Source organism: Phragmites australis, chromosome 12 (genome assembly GCF_958298935.1).
Source record: "Phragmites australis chromosome 12, lpPhrAust1.1, whole genome shotgun sequence".
Taxonomy (NCBI): domain Eukaryota; kingdom Viridiplantae; phylum Streptophyta; class Magnoliopsida; order Poales; family Poaceae; genus Phragmites; species Phragmites australis.
In genome coordinates, this window is record NC_084932.1 from 12,289,537 (window position 1) to 12,312,025 (window position 22,489).

Here is a 22,489-nt window from a genome sequence, read left to right on the forward strand (position 1 = left end):
GCCTGTATCTCGCCATGACGGGTGGCTACACGGGAAAGGGATGATAGGTGCAAACTCATTCCATACTAACAACCCCGTTTCATTCATGCAAGCATAATTCGCAGTTCTACAACAATCAGTTGTAGTGGACCTATATGTCGAAGAACATCAGAAGATGATACGCACCATAAACCCAGGGAAGTCCAATGTTTGGATTGCGTGATAGCACCGAGATCATTTTGGCACTTGGTTATGTAGACAGGTGATGTATAAGTAGATAGAGTATGCTCAGTTGACTGTGTTGGCTCACGGTCATCAACTACAATCCTCACATTCTAAGGATATGACATAAATGGCTATACACTTTATACGAGAGCTCAGTATAATAAGAGTGCCAATCAAAATAGCGGTGTTCGTATAGATGCCTACGACTGCAATGGAAATAGGGAGACCTACTACGGATTTGTAGAGGGGATCTGGGAGCTCGACTATGAGTGTTAAAGGTTTCACTTTTCTGGTGCCAATGGGTCAGACTCTCAGGGCGTGTGAAGATCGACAAGTATGGTATGACTACAGTGGACCAAAAAGTCATTGGATACAGAGAAGAACCATTCGTACCTGCAAATGATGTTATGCAAGTCTTCTATGTAAAGGACCTAGACCCGGCTAACAAGGAGGAGCGCCACGTGGTTCTTCAAGGAAAAAAGAAGGAATGTCAGAGTGGAGAATGTTGTTGACAAGGAAGACTACAATCAATTCGACGCACTACCTCCTTTTGGAGAGGACATCGACCTAGGTCCCATGGAAGACACCGATGAACCTCCCTATATACGCCGTGATCATAATGAAGGGCGAATCGTTAAGACAAAGTAGCTAAGTTGTATTAATTACTATGTATGAATTTGTTTAAGATGCAATTTTACGTCACTTTTGTTATGGAACCTTCAGTTTCTAGTTTATGATGGAAGATGTCTTTATTATTGACCATATTGATTTTTGATTTTTAATAATGAATTAGCAATAGAACAAGCTAGCACTATTGCTATGTATTGCTATTTTTTTATTTTTGATTAATTACCTATAGTTATGAGCATATTTATTTTCAAGTTTTAATGAATTACCTATAGTTATGAACATATTTATTTTATTTATTTATTGTATTAGAAAATTCAACCAGGTAATTTAGGTATATACAAACCATAATTTCGGTATATAGCAAGTTCAAATTTAAATAAATATTTATTAGGATTTTAGGTCAACAGAATGCTAATAAGTATAGGTAGTAAAAATTAAATCGAAATCACTTGAGTAGTGCAGCGTTTTGTTCGGTCTTACTTGTTTAGAGAGGAAGTATTCTTCCCAAGTCAGTATTTATATGCGAGTCCTACTAGTTCAGAGAGTAGCTTCTCTCAAGACGAGCTGGACGCCCTATCTGAGGTTGGCCTCTAGAGTTTTCTTTTAGCCCAACCCAAAAGAGAACTCTTGAGGTCAATCTCAGATAGGGCGTCCAGCTCGTCTTGAGAGAAGCTGCACTCTGAACTAGTAGGACTGGCACATAAATGCTGACTTGAGAAGAACGTTTTCTCTCCGAGCATGTAAGCAATGCTGAAGTCCTAATAAGGCCATTTGCTAGAGTTACTGTGCTGTAATGTAACATTAACACTATCTTTTCTTCGCAGTAACATTTTTTGGTGTTAGTATGGTGTGTAGTATATCATTTTTGCATATTGTCTGAAATTTTGGACTGCTATGACATGGTATGTTGTTCATCGCGGTCGGTAAAGTGGAGTGTTCTCTAGTTGGGAGGAATGCCACACACAAGTTAATGGATTCAAAGGAGCATGTTACAAAGGATACATGTCCAAACATGAAGTTGTTGCGGCATACAACAGTCAAATCATCCAAGCTAAGCTAAAATTGGCTAACTTTGAAAATAAGAAATGTGATTTCACGTGTAAAGATGTCATAATCCTTGTTCTGGTTGTAATCATCATTATTTTCCTATGTAAGATGATGTGACTTGTAAGATCAATGTGTCAACTATCAGTACCTTTATTCCTATTTTGCTTTGTAAGATGCGACTTTTTTTGTTAAATGTGGTCGTAAAATACTCATTTACAATATTATGCGTGTATGCATTCTATCTATCGATTCCTTCATGGTTATCTCACTCTTTCAACAACCTACTCCCCCCCTCTTCGGTTTTATCTCTATCTTCCTCCTTCCTCTGCTCTTTATATGTAGAATACTCAACCGCTCGTTATCATCGTATGCAGAACTCCGAGGAAGTGATGGCATCACCAACCACCGATCCAGGCCAGGTGTTAGAAGGAGATGTAGTGCCGCCATCAAACATTGAAGAAAGTAGCCTGAGCCACTACCTCAACCTGGACCAAACAGATGCCTGTGGAGGCAATGAGGTAATTCCTAAGTAGATGAATGCATCTGTTCTGCATATTATCGTATAAGTTCCCAATAGCTTTTTCGCTTATGCGCAGATACTTGATGCTCCGGAGGGTCACGACAATGATCAATCCCAAGAGCGGCATCGTGTCTGAGGTCCCTCCAAGATGCCTACAGGATGATTTGTGATCACAGAGGTCTCACCAGCAGGGGAGCCAACTGTACTAGAGAATGTTCTGTGGCCATACAAGTCAGTTTGTGGGATTACTGTTAACCATCAACTACATATTGTGGACTGGTGAACGAGGTGATCCACACGTGGTTCCTGATTCGATCAAGAATGACATCTTGTGGCCCAAGATATTAGAGAAGTTCAACTTCCCTGAAGAGACATATATGGAAGTAGTTAAGCGTAAGATGCTAATGATCATGGGCCTTTCATTTAAGAACTGGAAGGGGACACTGAACATAACATATGTGCATAAAGGTACAACGTCAGATTTTTACAAATGGCCGCAACTGGAAGATCATTGGCAAGCCTTTGCGGAATACAAGTTGTCAGAAGAAGCACAGAGGTTGAGTGAGGTGAACAAAGAAAACTCGAAGAAGAACTTGTACCCCCACAGAGTCGGCAGTCATGGGTACGTGAGGAAAGAAAGGTAGTGGCAACAACAGTTAGATGAATTGTGAGAGAGAGGTGTCACACCTGACACAGAGGGCTGGAGCGAACGATCGACATACTTCCTTCTTAGGAGTGGTGCTTCTTACTCGTCTGATGGAAGTTTATCCTTTATGACCTCCAAAAACCTGGAAGCAACGCAAGATCTTGCAAAAAAGCTTATGGAATCCTATGAGCATTCTTCACAAGGCTCTTTCAAGCAAGACAGGGATAGGAACGAGCTCACCTTGGCCCTGGGAAACAAGGAGCATGGTGGTCGCACACGAGGCATTGGGGTGATGGGTTGGAAATATGGATTCCCAAGTGACTTTGATAGTTATAAGAGTCGAAATAGATCCCAAGCAGAGTGAGAGGCAGAACAAGCTAGGATGATGGAAATGCTGAACAAGTGCTAAAAAAGGAGATGGAACATACAGAAGAAAAAATAGCACAAGCAGTCTCCCAAGCCCTCATGCGTCAATGGGGTGACATTGTGAACGAACAGGAACGACCAAAAGTGTCTCCTAATGGTACTTGCTTTAGCCCCGGTTGTCGTCGGAGTAGCTGTGCGTCTACGGAAGTTTCAAGAGCTAACTCCAGCACTTGTCCTATGGACCTCATCGCAGCACGGACACCGTGTGAACTACATATAGGAGCTAGGAACATTACCATTAAGGTGGCTTCTAGCGTGGCTCATCCCCGTGGCTCCCATGAACAATTGCATGAACGTCCGATATCGGAGGGCTATGCTGTCGTTGAAGTAGATGATGTAGTTGACAAGTACCGCCATGTTGAGGTGGACTACCCCACAGAGGAGAGGGTGAACACTATAGGAGAGAACGAGCACACTTCATCACGTGGGAGAAGGTCTACATAGTGTTTCCACCAGGGACATCTCCCGAGAACCTCTACTCTCCAGTACACCTTGGGCCGTCGTCGCCTCTTAGATCTCCCACTCCTTACCTATCTCCTAGAAGAAGTCCACCTCCTCAGCCATTGCCTCAAAGAAGTCCACCGCTCAAGAAGCCAGCACCATCAAGAACCCAACCATCAGCTCAGAAAACTCGATCAGGTTCTTTAGCATCCAAGCAGATGACATCATCTAAGAATTCAGTGGCATCTAAGAAGTTGGCGGAACCCAAGGATGTCTATTCACTCACTGCTGAGCAAACCAAAAAGATTGTGAATGCCAGTGTCATGTCTCATTTCGATCCTCCACCACCTCCACCGAAGCCTATTGTGCCTGAAGATGCCTTGAATTTTTTCACAAAAATGGCCAAAGTTAAACAGATGAGGGTGGCTTCAAGAAAGCCGCCGACAGACTATGAACACATTAGCAAGAAGCAGGCCAAGAACAAGTTAGGCCCAATTATTAAGGATGCTCCAAGCATTGCAGACTTCCTGGCCGAATCAAGAATAACAGTAGAGGAACTAGCATGGCTTACTATGGGAGTGGATATCCAAAAGTTGGATGTTAAATGGCCGTTTGAGTTGACCAAACCTTTGGTCAAACCAGATACAGAAAGAAACCTCATAACTCAAATGCGCCGATTACATCAATGGTACTTGGAGCATTCCAGATAGGGTTTTTATGCGTTCCCTGTAAGATATACAGATGATTATTTCCTCAACCGGGATGGCTCCTTCTGGGTGTACTTCAAGGACTTGTATGAACTGTATAAGGCAGATGCCCTCGACATGGCTATAGTCAGAGTGTGGACTCTGTAAGTGACTTGTGCATATAATTCATGTTATATGATATTGTAACTTGAAATTGCATAGCTAACTTCTCTCTTTCGTAGAATGGAGATCCAAGCGTGCGGACAAGACTTAGATAAGCAAGTAGGATTCATCGATCCTGGGCTTGTAAACCAGAAACTTATAAGGGAGAATCAAGACTTCACCGAGGACTACTTATTGAAGTGTCTGCTTCACCACCAATATAAGAAATTCATACTCTTACCCTAAAGTTATGAGTACGTGTTTGTGTGCCAGGGCATCCTTATTTTATGGGCAACTCAAATCTAGTACTAATTTGCTATGGTGACATATTCTATAGTTTTCATTGGATCCTTCTTGTCATACACCCAGACTTAAGCAAGATCATTGTCTTGGACTCACAAAAGAGATATCAGACGACTTACCAAGACCTCATCGACATGCTAAATAGGTTAACTCGATCATTTACTCTTCTCAACAATTGCATCTAAGTTTAACTAGTATTCATATTCACTTACAGGGCGTACACAAGATATTAGAAAAAGAGTATCATCTACTTTCCATTCACGAAGCAATATGATGTAAAAACCAACTTTTTGGTATGTAGGGAATATTCATATCTTGCATTTCCTACTGAATAAAAAGGTTCAATTCATCCCACTAACGAATCCATTCCTCTTCAAGTGTATGAGGCAGGCAGCTGGCAACAATCTCTGTGCGTTTTATGTTGTTACTAACATACACACATTTAGGCCGGACGGATACGCTGTTAGGTTCAACAATCTTGAGGTATGAAATAACATATCGATACCTTCTTTTCAATTTCTATACATGTTCAAGGACTAATTCTTACGATTCTTCAAACGCAGGGCTCCAAACTACGCACAAATACGTTACAACCTGCATAAATACATGCCCTTCAAGAACAGATCACCGGGTTCTTCTTGGAACATATTCTCAACCCAAATAGAGAGTTTCATGAACCGATCATGCCATCCACGGATGATAGATCTTCAGATGATACCATTCCTTCGAGTAGAGAGTATGCGACAAGGAGGAAGTCTACCAAGGGGCTTGACAACATATTATATTTCACCAAATGACATGACATTAATGTATGTCATTAATTACTATTTATTAATGAATGATATGAATTACTATGTATGATGCGAAGTTGGTATCGATGGGATGGCCTTCCAACGATGATGCGAAGGAGTAAGAAGCAGCGGCTAGCAAGCGTGCTCAGGAGGAGGATGAGAGGCTAGTCTGTCAGCTGTGTGCTGCGGAGGAGCAAGAAGCTGCATCCCGTAAGCGTCCCTAGGAGGAGGATGACGAGAGGGTGTCCCGTCCGTGTGCAGCAGAGGAGGTCAAAGGCTCAAATGTTTATGCGTTCAGGCGTCAAACTTTGATATCTTCGACACACCGGTGAGCCTGAAACTTAGGCGATGCTGCGGTCGATTAGGTGTGGCCGGGTCCTCCACTCCGCCACCATCAGCCCCCCGGTGTCCCCGGACTTACACACACCAATAGTCGACAATGCGAAGATGCAATCCTCATCGCGGGAGAGGTAGAGGGATACTAGACTGGCTGAACTCGATTGACTTTTTAGGGGGCGACCTGTGAGAACTATTATGTATATATGTGTGTTTGTTGATGCCTATGACTTGAAATATGTGTTCATTACTATTTATTAATGAAGGTGCTTTTATTATTGATTTACATTAAATATATGTATCATTGTATGCATGTATTGAGAGAGAGACAGAGAGATTGAGGAGTGGGAGGGAGTACAAAGAGGATAGAGAAAGGGATGAGGGGAGGGAGGAGAGGCAAAACACTGCCAGCTGAATCCTTTAGCCAGCAGTGATTTCAGGTTTATCACTGCCTTGGGTATCACTGCCGGCTGAATACTTGACCCGATAGTGATAAGGCTCTTCACTGCCAGTCTACCGAGCAGGCAGTGATAGTCCACGACTATCACTGCCCGTTGCCCACTGCCAACTCCAAAACCGGCAGTGAAGGTGGTTTTGGAGCCGGTAGTGAAGGGGGTTTCTACAGTAGTGATACACCCTGTAACTCTGACCCCTCCCTTCACTTGTTGTCACCCCCCAGTCCCTAAGAACAATGAAAGAATTGACTCCAAGGCCTTCTACTCGGGCCAAAAAATTCCTCTAGCTTACCAACTGGGAAAGCAAATAAGAAAAATATAAACTAGTAGGCCATTGAGGATCAATCGTGTAAACTCCACCTATAGAGAGAGAGCTAGGGGAAAACTCCACCAACCTTTATTGTTATGGTGCGTGTATAACAAATGATTGTGTTACAAGAATGATCAATCGTTTAATGAATAAATGTGAAATGAGAGTCACAGACTATCAATGCTAGTTTTTGAGCAAGCACTGATAATTAGTATTAGTGTCAGCTCATGAATAAAAACCGGCACATATGCTGAGACTATCAGTGCCAGGTCATAACAAGTAACCAGCATTGATAATCAACTATTAGTGTCGGTTTTTGGTACAAGCCAGCACTGATAGTCTCAGTATCAGTGTCGGTTTTTTGTCATGAGCCAGCACTGATGGCCCCTCCCCCTTACAACATCTAGCCTTTTACTAACAATAGTACAAATAATGCCACATACAACACATGCACATATAATCATCTCAGCACATATAATATCATACAAATGCAGAAATCATTCTCATCTCATCCCATTCATGCATACGTAACCATGTTATTTCATATATCATTGACTATAGATCATAACTCAAGTTTGCAACAAAAGTTCATAATTAAAAAAAGTATGCAACAAAAGAGTAAGAAACAATGTAATTCAATTGTTCTTGTTGACTGAAGACCCTAACTACGCTTTTTGCCTTGAGAAGAATCAAGTGAGAAACTCCACAGGGTAATTGAGGGGATGGCTTGCGAACAGCACCATTTGAAACCATGGTACCAGCCGGACTCAGGAATGACTTGGTCATTGATGAACCCGCAGAATTGTTCCTGAATTGTGTTGATTGTCTACAACGTGAGGATACCTGTTTCTAGGTGGAGGTCCTGCAATTACTAGAATTGAAGAAATCAATCTATTTGAACACAAGAAGGAACTGAAAATTAATCATCAACATCTATACCACTTACCTTAGCTTTGAGAATGGAACTATAATGTTTTCGGTCCATCCATGCATTAAGCCACATACATAGTAGCAACATAAATTGTTGCCCTGTGTCTGAAACCTACAAAGAAATGTTGTTATGATTTCCATTCTTTCAGAATGAAAAGTGACGTCCTTTCCTCTAGATGTAGCACACGTACACGCTACATGTGTGTGATTATTAACCGTAACTAGATTTAGATTCAATCAATTCAAAGTTCACTAAAGTGTTAATGAAATGATTAGTTTACCTTTTTAGCAAGTCTATAACGGGTTGGTATTTGGCTACTGGATTTCTTTTTCCGTCGAGGATAATGATACTGCTATAGTCAGTCTAGATGACAAATGAGGTATGTCACCGTAGGTAATTAGTCCTAAGTCCTAACGTCATGATGTTCAAAAAGAGTAGTACGAACATGGAGGGAAACACGTTCCCAAAGATGTAAGGTAGAAGTATGTATCTCTTTAATAGGTACATTTGAAGCCTTGGTGAAATGTGGTTGGGTGGCGACCATCGTCTGGTTAATTTTTGTTGGGTTGAGGAATCCTACTTTAGTGATTGCCTTTTGACCGCATGTATATATCTCCATTCTATATAGACAAGAAGTTGAGATATTCAGTCTAATGGTACATGAATACATACTATGAATCATACATGTAAGACACTTATAGAGTCCACAAATTTATGAGTTGAACGCTGATGGCGTCTTGGTGGCACAGTTGATACTTTTGGTCGAAATGAATCTAGACTTTGCCATCGCCGTGGATGAAATCACAATGTATGTATTTGAACGGAAACATTTCTCTACTGGCCTTCGACTGTTCCAAGTACCAGGCATGGAATCTCCGTATATTGGTTGTTAGCTCCAATAGGACTCAACCAGTGGTTCATCTAGCTTAAATTCCCAAATTCTTATTGCCATTTCAATCTTAGACTCATCATAAATTGCTTCTTTTGTCATTCTGGCGTCAATTAGAAAGTTTCTTTCTAATTCTTCCTATTGTTCTAGTGCTTTTCGTTATTTTACCTTCTCGATCAACGTCTCCCTCAACTGTTTTCTACATAGGATGCACACGAAGTTAGATTTTAGCGGTGGGTCCACATGTCTTGTCAAAGTCTAAAGAAACTTAGTGACTGTTGCTGGATCAATAGCACTCTTCTCTGGCTCAGTACATTTGAAGTGTGAAGTGACATCGGCGCTCACTTTCCTTCTGGTTTCCTCCTCAGTTAAATAATAAGGCAGAGGAGATGCCAGCTTCTTAGATACTGATTGTCGCTTGTTAGCTGCTGCTCCTTTCTGTGATGAAGTTGATTGCTAAGATGAAATCTTCTGCTGAGCTTGTGCAGGTGCTACCGGCTTCTAGAGTGGGATAGGCGATGGCGGCAAAGGGTTGAGATCTTCTTCGTGGCTATGGAAGTGGCAGTGGAGGCAGAGATCTTTTGGGTGGCTGTGGAGGTGATAGTGGAGGAGGTGGAGATCTTCTGGGTGGGTGTGGAGGCGGCAACGGAGGAGGCGAAGATCCTCTGGGTTTGTCTAATGACTCTGAACTAGACACATACTCATCTGTGTCTTTGCCAACAATACGTCGCCCTTGTGCCACAGGACGTAATGGCATTTGTTTTTTGATATCCTCGTTTCCCCTGCCTCTCCAGGTTAATCCTGCTTGCTTTTATGGTACTTATGTGTTACATTATTCACTTGTACCTTGGCGTATCCCTTTGGTATTGGACAACCATTGAAGAGGGTCCCTTCCATCAATTGCTCAACTAGACCCCTAGCTACCATAGTGGGAACACCTAGGACTGACATGACAAGCTTGCATGGCATGCTTTCTGTGATGTCGTCCATGTGGTGTCGGATTAAGGCTTCTCCTGAAAGCACCATGGACGCGCAGCTGCTCCGGGGATGACCAAGGCTCTGCACCAAAGCATTATCAGTGACAGTTAACAGCTCCTACCTTATTTGCTGCTTGACTTGCTGCATAGATGCTTCTATTTTGGTGTCTATCATCTGTCTCTCCTCTGCAAGTTCTTCTTTTAGAATGTCTATCATTTCTAAAATATTTTCTTTTCTTCGTTTATTATAAGTGTCGGCATTTTTTTTCAAGCAAACCTTTCAAGGCCTCAAACCCTTTATGCATGTGTGACTAGTGTGCTCCTTGTTTCCCAGTGTCAATGTTAGCTCGTCGCTCTCCCTGTCTTCCTGGAAAGAGCCCTGGGAAGACTAGGCGTGGATATCTCTAATCTTCTGCGTGACTTCCAGTTCTCGTTCACTTTTGAAGCATAAGTTTCCATTAGTCAGAAGAGTCACCCTCTACCATATAGGTAGTTCTACGCTCGTGGAATCCACTCAACCGTCAAACATGTGACAACACTTTTAGTTACATCTTCTTTCATCTTCTCCCACTGGTCAAGTTTCCTAATGTACCCGTGCAAGCCGGTTCTGTGGGAGTGTAAGTTCTTCTAGGAGTTGGCCTTGTTTGCTTCACTTATCTTTTTTACTTCTACCGAATCCCTGTACTCCACAAAATCATTCCAAAAATATTTCATTATAGGATAATCATCCTAGTCTGACGTTCGACCCCTCAAGTGATAACCTTTGTACAATTTACCCTTAAAATTCTTAAAAATTCTGCACATTATGACTAGGTCCTAATGCTATGACATGGCCGTGTTGCATCCTTCAGGGTACTCAAACTTTTGCGATAACTTGCCCCACTTGAAATCCTTGATGCTATCGGGAACCACCCACTTGTCACCTCGTTTGCCTCTCTAAGTTTTGTAAGTGACTGTAACGTGGTCCCTTCCGAGACAAGCGCATGCTATTTTGAATGGCCCAAGTACATGTAGAGTTTTCATGGGCTCCCCGGCTGAATCGACCTCTGTGATGACAAAACGGCCATCAGGCATCTTGTTAGGACCTCGACCACACCTCGGTCCTTCAGATGACTGACCAACCGACATAGCATCAGTGGTCAGACCCTCCAGAGCATTAGTGATCAGACCATCTAGCGTACCATCAGTGGTCAGACCATCCAGCGCAACATCAATGATCGGACCCTCCAGAGCATCAGCGTCAGGTTTATTCAGGTTGAGGTATGCATTCGGGCTTCCCTCCAGAGCATCATCCTTGACTGGATCCTAGTTAGAGGAGGGGCCTTGTATTGGGAAGCACATCCGTGGACGGTGACTTGATATTGTATGAGTCATTCGTACATAAAAACTCCATCTATTCAAATTTCTTGCAACATCGACATTAGCATATATGATAGCTAGCTAATAGACCGGGAAATAGCAACTAGCAGATTATGCTTAAATGCATCAAATATAGTATCTCCAAGAGATAAATACAGTATCAGTATATCAGATTCAAATGTATCAATATATCAGATTCTTTGGTGAAATAGAATATACAATTTGTTCCTGTAATTAGAACACAAGATACTCAGAGCATAAGCAAGATTTTTATAGAATAGAAGATACTCCAGTGTACATAATCAATACAAACAAATTTTATCTCTGTATCTACAAGATTCTCCAGCGTACATAATTTTAAATGGAAACATCAACATACATCAAGTACAGGTAACCACATCATGATCTGAGATAGCATAAAACTAATTAATACTTGTTCAATATGTCCAATGTAAAAAGTGAGATGGTAAAACCTACAGCTTCAATGCAAGCTACACATCGAACCCTACATTCAAATTATGCATCAGATTCACTCGGCAACCACCAGTACTCATCGCTATCATCGCCTTCCATCAAACTCTCAGAACAATTGTAGTCATAAGGAACAACGTAGTTTGGGTCCACGCTAGAAAGTGCACTGTTGGGGATGATCTCCCCCCCCCCCTCTTCGGAGGGTACCACGAAGTCTACTAGAAATACTGCATGCTTGCCGTTGTGGCTTTGTTTTAGGGACTTCATCTGCAAGTGGCGAAGATCGCAGAGCGCCGTCGGTTGAAGGGTGTAGGTATGCCCGTACCTTCGATCATCTGTACCGGCGAAGATGAAGGAGACCTTCGGCCGACGGGCGAAGTCCAGACCCGCGGTCCGAAGCGATTGCGGCGGGCGAAGATGCGAGTCAACCTTCGCTCGAAGGACGAAGGCTATCTAACAGACATCCGAGCGGAGAAGGCTTCGATACATCTTCGGAGCCAGGAATCGCTGCAGCACAATGGGCCCATTTTCGGTCGTCCGGGGTAGGGCTGTAATTATGTAATTATGCTCATTTGTACCATAATGCCCCCGGATATTCCAAGAATGTAGCAGGTGAGGGGGTAGGATTTGTAAACCGCACCTGTGGTGGCCGGGTACAGGCTATAAATAGGGCCACACTGTACCCGGAAAGGGCATCGAAAGACTGTTCTACCTCTAACACATGTCACTCTGAGACCCTTCGATATCCCTGTATCCGAAGGCCCACCTTGTTTGGGATTTCGGTCCCAACATGCACCATTGCCCTCAAGGTGGCCAACATCTTGATGGTCCAGCAACTTGGCCAAATGAATGACCAACTTCTAAAGGCGGCTCACTACCTCCTCAAGTTGGAGTACAAGCCGGTTCGCATCCATGGAGGACTTGCATGAACATGGATCGAAGCTTTCGTTAGATATCTTTCTTAGGTCTACAACCATATCATTGATCTTTTCGATGGTACATGCCCATCCATCAGTTATTGTTCTACAACCATCCAAAAGAAGCATACAATTCCATATAACTCTCCAATTTGAAAGATGCATAAACATAATAGGTTGAGTATGCATAGATTATTGCCTTGATCACACAAATTGTCAATGACTAGCTCGGATTCAATCACATGCACGGGAACAACGCTCTCCAATTCATCGGTCTCCAAAAGAATGAAGTCGTGCAATGTAAGAGAATGATGGTCATGACATGAAAGTTAAACCAATGAGCATGCAATTTGGTATGCTCATTGGGTACTGAGTTATGAAGTTAAAAGAACAAGAACCAACTCATTTCGACAAATGAAGCTACTCCAACAATCAAATACATCGAGTCAATGTTAGATAAAAATTTGGTAAAACATCATAGATATCAATGTAACTAAGGAAAAAATGCAATGTCTGGCACATTAATTGCTCACAGGTAAATAATTTTTCACTAAGTTTCATATCTAAAGGCATACAAGTGGACTAGTGGAGTAATAATCAATCAATGTACTTAATTTCTAAAGGCATACAAGTGGACAACTGAAACTACTACATACGAGGAATCCAATATTCAGTTTTTATTGTTAGCCTGAGAAGAAAATGGAGTGAAATGTGCAAATCTATATAACTGCTGCTACCACTTGAACAAATCAAGTAACTACTGCTACCCTACTGAAACAAAGAAAGTTGAAATCTTATATAGTTCTACAGAGAAGTGCTATTAAAGAAATATGAATAACCATCACTAATTTGGTTCTATATATGGCATCTTGGACGCATCAGATACTACAAGACATTACTAATTTGGATCTTGGCTCATCAGAACAAAGGATTAGTTGATCATTTTTGTTCTTGGCTCATCAGAACAAGCGAGTAGCAGTACTGTTGCTAACTTTTTCCACCTATTTTCACTACATAAACAAGCTGGTTTACATAACGCAAAATCAATACAAGATATTGATAAACTGCAAAAGAACAACTTTTACTAGATATTGTACATGACATTTCCAGCAAATGATCAGGTGATCTGAACTATAATGTGGAACTAACAATTTGTTGACCTGCAACAACATCTAGCGATTGAAACATTCAGAAAGCAATGGATTTCCTAGTCCATACAATTGATAGTCACCTGATGGTTCAACTGGTGAACTACAAAAGGCACACCTATCACCAAGGAATTAACAGGATAACAATCATAAGGCCCAGATTATTACGTGTATGCGCCAAACACTACCACACGCAAGCCACTCGATTCCCTCAAGAAAATGTACTCTGATCAATAGAACACAACCAGATCACCCTACATCGCAGCATCAACCATCCCCCAATGCTGAGAAAAATCATAATCCCATATGCCACCATATCACCTCTCCATCTGCCCTACCATCAGTAGTAGAGCAGTAGCAGAACAAGGTAGGGCTCCCACAGTATGGCGACGGGCATGAGGACAGCGACAGGGAGGAGGTGTCAGCTCTAGGGATAGTAGCATTGGTGAGATAGCGGGATAGCAGGTGCGCAAGGGTGGAATAGAGAGGCTGCATCCAACTCCTGCTTATATAGGGATAGAGTATCAGTGCCGGTTATATCACCTAGCTAGCACAACTATCAGTGCTAGCTGTGGTTTAAACTGGCACTGATAGTTGGACTATTAGTGTCAGTTGTGGTCTACATCCAGCACTGGTACTAGAATCAGTGCAGGTTGTATAACCCAGTCGACATTGATAGTTGTTTCCTTTTTTTGACAAAACATTTTGCTGTATATCTAGGTTTGTAATTTATTATATATTAGGTAATTAAAGCTTTTTACTTAATAGAAATTAAGGCATATTCTTAGTAGATACGAATTACATCTATAACTATCATACAATAGGTAATTAAAATATAAATGATAGCTGTAAAAATTTAACTTAACACAAATTATAGCATATTCTTACTTACTACATGTCCTTGATACAAATTACATGAATTCTGAATTAATTATTACATCAAAGCTGCTTTCATTTAATGATTATAGTTTCATTATGATCGTGGTGTATGTAGGTAGGTTCCTCAGTGTTGTGAATGAGAGGCAGTTTGACATTCTCTCCGAAATGGCGCAGGTCATTGAAATGATTGTAGTCTTCCTCGTCGATGACATCCTCAACACCGATAATCTTTCTTCTTCCTTGTAGAACCACATGGCATTCCTCCTTGTTAACTGGGTTCGTATCCTTTACATAAAGGACTTGAGTAACATCTTTGGCAAGAACAAATGGTTGTTCTCTTTATCCGACGAGTTTGAGGTTGATGATAGTCATACTATACTTGTCGGTATTCACTCCACTTGGGAGTATGACTCATTGGCAATGGAACAGGGGGACCTTCAACTGTTCTCCATATTGAAGCTCCCAAATCTCTACTATGAATCCATAGTAGATCTCTTTATTGACCCCACAGTCGTAGGTATCAATACGGACATCGCTATTTTAGTTAGTACTCTTGTTGTTTTGTGCTCTCGTATAAAATGTATAGCCATTAATGTCGTATGCTTTGTATGTATGAATCATAGTTGATGGCCTATTAGCTAGTATTTCCAATAGTACATCATCTGTATCTTCATCCATCATGTGTGTATGTAACGAACTGCTGAAATTATCTCTGTATGTTCTTGCCATGTAATCCTCTGACTTTGTTGGATTTGTGGACAATAGCATTTGCACTTGCTTATTGACATATGGATCCACTACAATTGATTGTTGCAAAACTGCAAAATGTGCTTGGGTGAATAAAACATTATCGTTGGAATGGACTGTATTATGACCTAGCATCCATTTCCTCTTAAGCCTTCCCTCATGGCGAGATACAGGCTTACCAATTACTTTCAGATTTATGTAGTTGATGGCGAACTCAACGACCTCCTCTGTTCCGCAGCATTGGGCCTTGCAACCATCTAGTCAACTTCAATTACAAACGTATTTCTTCAGAACGGACATGCACCATTCAAAAGGATACATCTGATACAGAAACATGGGACTAATGTGCTTTATCTCATGCCCGATGTGAATAATGAGATAGGGCATTATGTCAAAAATCAATGGAGGAAAAATACTCTCAAGCTGGCATATAGTATGGAACACATCTTCCTACAGCTTTGTTAGTTTGCTCAGATCGATGACCTTCTGTGAAATTACGTCGAAAAACAAACACAACTTTATGATTGCGTCTCGGACCTTATTTGGCAGAATACCTCAAATTGTAACAGCAAGCAACTATATCATCATCATGTGAAAACTATGGGACTTCATGCCAACTAACTTCAAAGTTTTCTTGTTTAGTAATCTCGTTGCGTTGGAGGAGTAATTGGTCGAAACTTTGATTCCTTGTAAGCAACTGCACAGGCTGATCTTCTCTTCCTTGCTCTGGGTGTAGCAAGTCATGGGAAGTTCGTTTACCCCATTTCCTAAGTTTTAGGATGCGGAATTTTCCTTAGCTTCGTATCTTCCAGATCCAATCGTACATTGAGTGTATCTTTTATTTTGCAAGGTATGTCTAGTAAGGCACCAATCAAGCTGTCAAACACGTTATTCTCCACATGCATGACGTCGATTGCGTGTCGGACCATCAAGTGCTTGAAATAAGGTTAGTTCCAAAAAATTGATCTCTTCTTAAACATAGGAGTGAGTTTTCTAGCTGGGAATTTTGTACTGCCTTTTCCCTTTCCAAGGACAACTCTAAGATTCTTTACCATCTTACGTACATGCTCCCCAGTGTGAACCTTTAGAACTCAACGAGTCTCCACTGTCCCATCAAAAGCTCTTTTATTCCTGCGGTATGGGTGATCCAGCCACAGAAATATACGGTGACCCATGTAGACCATTTTCTTACAGTTCTTTAGCCACAGCCCCCCTATTTCGTCCAAGCACCATACACATCCATTGTAGCCTTTTGAAATCTTTCCCGATAGGTTACCAAGAGTAGGCCAATCTTGGATCATTATGAATAGCATTGCTCATAGGGTGAAATGCTCGCAATTGTATTCATCCCACAACCTTACGCCATCTTTCCATAGTAGATGGAGATCTTCAAGCAATGGTTGGAGATACACATCGATATCATTACCAGGTTAATTTGGCCCACTGATTAGCAAAGGCATCATAAGGATCGTCCATTTCATACACAACTAAGAAGAAAGGTTGTAAATACAAAGAGTCATGGGCCAAGTGTTATGACTAGTGTTCATGTTACTGAAAGGATTCATCCCATCCGTACTCAACTCGAACCTTATATTACTCACTTCAGCTTTGAATTCCTTGTCTTTTGTATCCAAGTTCCTATATTGCATTTCATTAGCAGGGTATCTAAGCATTCCATCTTTCTTACACCCTTCGGCGTGCCATCAAATCAACTCGTTATTCGTTTTGTTAGCAAACAATCGCTTCAGATGGGCGATTATAGGGAAATATCAAACCATCTTAGCGAAACAACATGTAATCGTTTTCACATGCATGTATTTTCTCTACTTCCAACCCCAACAGACAGACAATTTGCTTGGCATGGTATGTCTTTTTAGGCAACTTATGGCCCTTTGGAAGCAAGTCCCTCAAGAATTGTAACAACCCGTTGAAGCCCTTATCAGACAAACCTTTGCTAGACTTCATTTGTAGCAATGTCAGCACAGCATGTAGCTTGTTGTGCTCTTTCTTACAGCCCGGGAACACCAGTGCTTTATAGTCCTCCATCATGCGCTCGCAATTTTCATGTTTCCTATCACTGGTGAAGTCTCTCTCCATATTGCACAACATTTCGGCCAGGTCATCATCATTGTTACGGACAAAGGTATCTTCAGACACCGACATATTGATGTCTTCGTCAGCTGTCATATCGTTGCCTCCATCTTCCTCGACTGTGGGCTGCTCTTCACGCACAACCTCCTCATAGTCACCATGCTCTGTCCAGCGGATATAGTTAGGCTTGAAACCCATGCGAAATAAGTGTGCACGGATTTACTCTATGCCTAAGAACTGCTTCTCATTCTTGTAATGAACGTACGAACAACATATATAGTGATCATCATGCTTGTTTTTGGCTTTTTGTACGCCATGGCAGCCCTCAAAAAGCATCCACGCCATGAAAGATCTCTAGGCCATAACAGTCAGACTTGTACATCCATGTCTGGTCCATCTGCAAATTTATGATTATCATTAAGTTTTAGCAATCAATTAAAAACCAATGAAATGATAACCATGCAATATTTTAAAATGCACATCTAATTTATTGAATTACCTCGCATCTTCATTGCTCCATGTTAGATGGCCCTTCACCTTCTGGCACTTGGTCCGGGACGAAGGACCCACCTTCTAAATATTGCCATATCCGCTTGTGACTAGAGGGTGGATTTGCCATCCCTATAGCATAATATTCATATTCAATATGTTGATCTATGTAGAGGTGATTTTAACCTTTTTTACTAATTCACTACTAAAAAATTGGAGCTAGATTTTAATCTATTTAGAGGAGATTTTAATATTTTTCCATAAATCACTACTAGAAATTTGGCGATCTAGTAACAATGACATAATCACATACTTTCAATGAGAAGAGTAGCTTAATCCAAAAAAGAAAAATAATTATGTCTAACATGATGGTGAGTATTTTTAATGAACAGACATAAACTTACAAGATTAACACAATTGGTTTCACCAATTATGGACTTACTAATAATTAATATGAATTACCTAAAGTTAAACACTTTAAAAAATTAAAGGGATTTTAGTACATTCATCATGGTTCCTAGCATTTTTAATATGTAGCGCATCATAAAAGAAAGCTAACAAAAGTGGTTTCACAATTTTTGGACCCATATTCATTTTTCTACACATTTTGCAAGATCTTAGCCGATTTAATAGCATAATAATAAATAAATTTTACATTTTCCGATTTAACTAAATATAAAAATAGCCCTAAAGTTGACCAGTCGGCCAGCCCACTGGCGTGCGTGCAACTACGGTGGCACTAAGCGGAGCTGGCCAGCTGGCTCAGCTAGCCCTCCCCGGCAGCGAGCAGCAGCCACATTGGCTCGGCCGAGAGCACAAAGAGCACGATGGCCATGGCAGATTGGCCAGGCATGTCAGCAGCTAAACGATTGCTCAAATGGCCCAGATGAGTCGACCGACGAAACCTACATGGGCTGGTGAACACAACGGCCTGCCTCTTGGCCAAGGCATGTCGGCGGCAGAGCGAAAAAGTGCCAGCGGCTCAGCCACCAGGGAAAGTGCACCGATGACGGGTTGAAAGGAAACTGGCGCGCACACTAGAGTCAACAGGGGACGGGGAAGCTCACCATAGGGCTCAGTCACGGAGGAGGAGGTCCAATATGATGGCGCGGTGGTGAGGTGGTGGAAAGGGGCACTGGCGTTATGGGGAGAAGAAGATGTCTTTTATGGAATGTAGAGTTATTAGTGCTGACTCGTAATATGAACCGACACTGATACTCAGTATTAGTGCCAGCTTATAGTTACCATCCAGCGCTGAAGTATCAGTGCTAGTTTTTTCCAAGAACCAGCACTGATACTGAGTATCAGTGCTGGTTCAACCTGGCTCGATCGTTGATCGAGTGCATGAAGTTATAACCGGCACTGATACTTCATCAGTGTTGGTTTTATCCTAACCGACACTAATGGGGTAGCATGGATGACTATTTCTACAATTTTATCCTAACCGGTATCATCACAATGTCTCCTGGGGGCTGAGCAACCTTTAGTTTAAGGTTCATGAAGCAATCGTTAGACCAACCTACAATTAGAGTTTTTCCCATCTTCTTTAAATCAGGTTCTTGATTGCAAGATCAATTCTTCTGATCATCGATCGATTTATGTCATCATGCTGAATCATCAATCACTCAATGGCTCCAGACTTTACCACCTTAGCTTTGACCTCTCGGTCACATTGTCTCCTCAGATGGTGTTGCAGCATGATGTGGCATGCTCGTCAATATGGCTCCCTCTTCCATAGCTTTTTGATTGCTCCAACAACCATTGTTGACATACCAAAATGATGTTGTCGCTATGTGACCTTCATAGGCTGTAGCACCGGCACCCATGTCCACACCATCATCGCCACCTGGTGCCACCCATCAGGTCTAGTGATTAGTGTAACCTCCCCTTCAAGTACTGGCTCCACCACATGCTACTTGTCCTCGTCATCAATGAGGCCGTCACCACCGCCAATGCTTATGTTTGTGGACGCATGTGCTCATATGGTGCTTTGATCCTGCAACAACTACATTGACCTGACTCTCTCCTCCACAACTACGACCATCGCCACCTCGTTGTTGGATACCATGGCATAGGACCAGTCCCAAGATTTTTTTGGCTCGTGGCGAAACTAAAAAAAGGGACCCATTGCAAACAATTGTATTGAAGCATCAAAAATTTAATTAATATATAAATTGTAAAGATAATATTTGGTGCATTAAATAAACTATTTCTGATAAACTCTTAAAGTATATTCATAGGGTCGGACAACGCACACCGGTTGGTGAGGACACAGTTTGACACACGGCGCCCGAAGGAGGCGAGGGTCGCGACGGGGGGTGCGCTGAGGAAGTCAAGCAGATTCTCTAGCATGGCGCTTGTGCCCATCAGCGCTAGCGCCATGTACATGGATGCCAGTGATAATGTGATGTTGCCGACGTAGGTGGAGGAGGTGGCCGCAATGTTCGTTGGCAAAGGCGTGAGGTGCTTGGCGAGGCGAAGCGCAAGGCCATTTGCCCATCCAGATATGCGACATACTTGGAGGATCAGGACAGCATGAGAGGAACTGATCTCATTGACTATTTGACTTCCCTATGCATGAAAGGATTGCTAATTTGGGCAGGTTCTAACCTACTATGAAGGAACCAAACCAGCAAAGTTGCTTCTTTTGGGCTGGTCAAAGGCCAAAGCGCAGGTACAATAACATAACTATGGCCACCAGTCGATTGGCACTTAGACTATTGTGTTTTGTTAGACCACAAATAAGATACATTTATACCTATATGGGAGGAGGCTTCTAGGTTTTGGAGACCCAGGGCGGCCGGCCTTGCCTTGGCAACAAAGAGCTATAATCAATTTTAACAACCTTGTTGGCTTCCACTCTAGTTTGAGCATCCATGACGCTTACGCTATAACTGCAAGGGCCTATTAGAATATATGTTATATGATCCAAAAGGATTTGACCATTGTGGTAAGATTCATTAAGTGTAATATCTCCAATATGATTCTATCTTATCTTATTATTATTTAAGATCTAAACCACTATGCATTATATATAAACTACCCATAAGACTTAATACAAATCATCAATTGTATTATATTCCTCCTTCTATAGTATGCAAAGATATGGATGAGTCTTGACTGCCTAACTATTTTTAGAGACAGGTCATAACCTATTTGCACAGTCGTTTAGCCAACCCGTCTGTGATCCAAGGCCTGCGGAAATGGATGCTTTGCATAGGCGCAAAAGAGACCGCTTGTGAAAACCTATAATCACAGGCGGTTCACTTAAGGAACCACCTGTGATAATAGGTTTTCACAGAAGGTTCCTTAAATGGACCGCATGTGGAAATCAATTATTACAGGCGATTCACTTAAGGAATCGCCTGCGACAATTGATTACTATAGGTAGTTTCTTAGGTGAACCATCTGTGGTAGACGGTCCCCGAATGGATGTTTTTTTAGTTGGAAAAAGGCAAAGAAAAAAATTTGTTCTCGATTTGACTTGCATTATTAGAACGTGTTGTAGCATATGTGATCCAAACTTATATGTGAAACTTCAACTGATTATCTAGACACCTAAATGATTTCAAATCATAAACGTTTCAACTACAAAGTTGTAGATCTTGTCGAGACTACAATTTTCATATAATGTTTGTCATCATCCAAATTTATATGAAGAAGTTATGAATTTTTTAAGATAAGCTATTATCCATTTTTAGAGGCGGATTCTAGTGTGAACTGCCTCTAAAAATGACCCTCCATTTCAGAGACAGTTCATATAAGGAACCGGATGTGAAAATAACCATGACCATAGGTAGTTTCTTATGTGCATCGTCTGTGTTAATCATCCTATTTTTACAGGTGGTTCACACAAGAAATAGTCTCTAAAACTGACCCTATATTTTCATAGACGATTCACATAAAGAACAGCCTGTAAAAATAACTATTACCATATGTGAACTGCCTACGTTAATCATCCTATTTTCATAGGTTGTTCACATAAGGAATTATCTGTAATTTCTTATATGAATCGCATATGGTAATCATCTTATTTTCATAAGCGGTTTACATAAGAGATTGCCTGTGAAAATGAACTTTTACACAAGCGGTGGAAATCAACTCATTTCCACATGTGACTCACATAAGCAATCACCTGTAAAAAATTATTTCCACAAGCTATCCAAAACCACATGGGGTCACCATAGACTGCTCCAACGGATTTTCATATGTACCATTTATGTGAAAACATCCTGGATATCTCGAAAAATAGTTTTCGGAGTAGTGTCAGCATTTGCAGCGGCAAATAGCCGTATCAAAGATGGCATGTTGGCTGTGGCCAATTCGTGAAGGTGAGTAGCAATCTAAAATGTATATATTCTGCCCATATCTCTAAAACAAACTGCAGTGCATCAAAGAGCATTTATCTGTGAAAACTGAAATGAATCAAGAGACATGGCCATGTTAAAAAAGCCTATTTTCTTTGTGGGATAAGCTAAGGTCCGATTAACGCATACAACGTAGTGTAACTTTATTGTGCCCATTAACAAATGGAGAACTGCGTATCAAATCTGTTGCAGATATCTCATTTAGCTCCCTAAACTTGTGGATCGAAAGTGTTAGCTATTCTTTGAACGGCAGTAGCAAAAATAACA